The sequence below is a fragment of the Penaeus vannamei genome, chromosome 15 (assembly GCF_042767895.1).
Source record: "Penaeus vannamei isolate JL-2024 chromosome 15, ASM4276789v1, whole genome shotgun sequence".
In the NCBI taxonomy this organism is placed as follows: Eukaryota; Metazoa; Arthropoda; class Malacostraca; order Decapoda; family Penaeidae; genus Penaeus; species Penaeus vannamei.
Window position 1 is genome coordinate 29,302,672 of NC_091563.1, and position 2,657 is coordinate 29,305,328.

Here is a 2,657-nt window from a genome sequence, read left to right on the forward strand (position 1 = left end):
AAAGCGAGAAGAGAGAGGAGGGAAGGAAATAGAGATCGAGAAGGCAGAGGAAGAGGGAGGAGGGAATGAGGGAAATTGAGGAAAAGAGAGAAGAGATGCGGGAGAAGGAGGGGGAAGGGGAGGAAGGGATAAAAAAGTGAAGAGGGAAGGAGTGGAAAGGGGTGAGGGAACAGGAGGAGAGAGAATAGAAGAAGAATGAGGAAAAAAGACACATGACAGAGGACAGAGGGAAGGCGAAAAAAATAGGAAAAAGGGAATATAAAGAAAAGAGAAGATGAGGAAGAAGACAGGGAAGAGGACGATATGGAGTAGGAAAGGAAAAAAAGAATTAATGGAAGGAGAGTCGGGAATAGAGGAGAAGGAGAGGGAGGGAGGAGAGGCAGGTGGGGGATCAAATTTTCCCACGGTGGTCGTGATCGTCTCTCCCTCTTCCCCTCCCCTCCCCCACCCCCCACCTTCCCGCTACCGCTTCCACACGTCACAGGTTTGTTGGTGCGGCAGGTGTTACAGTCACAGCTCTCTGGCAACGCACATGGGGGGAGGAGCGGGGAGGGAGTGAGGTGGGGGGGGTGGCGGTAGTGGTGGCAGGGCGAAGGGAGAAGGGGATCCCGCTGACAACACCTAAAACCTCGGCTCGGAATAGGGATAGATTATCTGCTTATTCTTGATGGTATATGTGGTATTTGGTGGTGGGGGGAGAGGGAGGAGAGGAGGAGGGGATGGAGGAGCGCTGACAACACTAAATCTAGGATTAGGATTGAAATAAGTACTAAATCTGACGGTAAAGTGGAATGGATGGCAGGAGGTGAGTGTCTTGTCTGCTGCCAACACTAAACCTCGGATTGAAACTGAGATAACTATTTTTTATGCTGGTAGTAAAACGATACCGATGGCGGGGAAGGGAGGGAGGGAGGGGGGGGAGGACTGACACCACGAAACCCCAGAGTGGAATCAAGATAACTGTTCATTAAGTCAGCGGTAGTGGTGGCACTGAGGAGGCCCCCGACAACCTTGATGGCAATGATCTTAATATAAAACAGATCACATAACGATCTACAACACTATAACCCATGTACCCATAATAACCTCAGATACCTATATAACCAAACATCATACCAATTTCCACTATAACTAACTTTACGACGATAGCAACATAGTCATATCTTCTAAAAAAAAACACGAATCTAAGCCAGTAATACGAAATAACGATCCTCTCACCTAAATCAAATCTACAATAATACAGTGGTCAGTCTCGTTCCCTCTCAGTGGCTCATGAAGGTCATTTTTCCCTTCGTGAGGTTCCCGATCGGTTCATGAGGCTTAATGGTACGTCATGGAACTAAAGCTGAAAGGACCTGCTGTTATGAACGTAGAATCGCCCTTATGAACAAGAACGAAATGGTAAGACAGCAAGGACCATAGTGTGCTGTATAGGTCCTGGCTGTCACGTGGTTCTTTGTTTGAAATCTTTGGTTAGAGTTTCCACGTTCGCGCCTCTGAACTTAGTGTGGTTGTTATTACATTAATTTTTTGCATTACAGAAAATATGTGTGTGTGTGTGTGTGTGTGTACATGAGAGTACACTGACTTTCTAGAGCACTTTAAGTAAATCACGCCAAATAGAGGCGTAAGGAGAGAGGGAGGAGGAGGGGGACAGAGGGATATATATATATATATATATATATATATATATATATATATATATATATATATATATATATATATATATAGAGAGAGAGAGAGAGAGAGAGAGAGAGAGAGAGAGAGAGAGAGAGAGAGAGAGAGAGAGAGAGAGAGAGAGAGAGAGAGAGAGAGAGTGAGAGAAAGAGAGAGAGGGGGGGGGGGGGGGAGGAGGAGGAGGGAGAATGTACTGTACATCTGATACTTATATAGATTTGTTATGAAAAATAATCATTTCATTAATGTAATTTCCCTCAATATCAAGGACGAGGTGGCCGAGTGGTTAAGGCGTTGGACTGCTAATCCAATAGGGTCTCCCTGCGTGGGTTCGAATCCCATCCTCGTCGAAGGGAATATTTTTTACCCTGATTCCAAGAGGAAGAGGGAGAGGGAGAGCGAGAGAGAGCGAGAGAGAAAACGAGAGAGAGACAGGCAGAGGCAGACAGAAACAGAGACAGGGAAAGAGAGAGAGAATAAGACAGGAAAAGAGAAAAATACAGAAAGAAAGGAACAGAGAAACATACAAAAAGAGAGGAAAAGAAAGGAAAGGAAAAAGAAATGATGAGAGAGAAAAAAAAAGGGAAAAGGAAAGAAGTAAAGAGAGAAAGACCGAAGGAAGTGCAGGTCACCAACAGACATTAATACACGGCGATTTCCCATAACAAAGGCAGGCCAACCGTCTCCCCCATTCACTTACTTTAACTCTCCGTCTATTTATCTATTTCTCATTCAGGCCAACGTATGCGTGCTGAGCTTCCGGCCTCCGCTCCTCGGAAACGCTACGTAATAGAGTAAAGTTACTGCTTTGTCCTTGGGGGATCAGAGGAGCTGGGCAAAGGGGGACTTCTTTTCTATTATAACTTTGTAAATTAACTTCTACGGCTTTACTTCTTGATATTAGTAATTAATGTCAAGTGCATTCTCCTGAAAATTGAAAAAAGTGTTGTTAGCGGATTTGTAAGAAAAATATAAATAAA

At 44.6% G+C, this 2,657-nt stretch overlaps 1 non-coding gene across 1 annotated transcript; it reads left to right on the top strand.

Moving 5' to 3' along the window:
- Nucleotides 1–1,945: 1,945 nt before the first annotated feature.
- TRNAS-GCU (transfer RNA serine (anticodon GCU)) lies at nt 1,946–2,027 on the top strand. Its single transcript has one exon. It is a non-coding gene; the product is annotated as a tRNA-Ser (tRNA).
- The last annotated feature ends 630 nt before the right edge of the window (nt 2,028–2,657 follow it).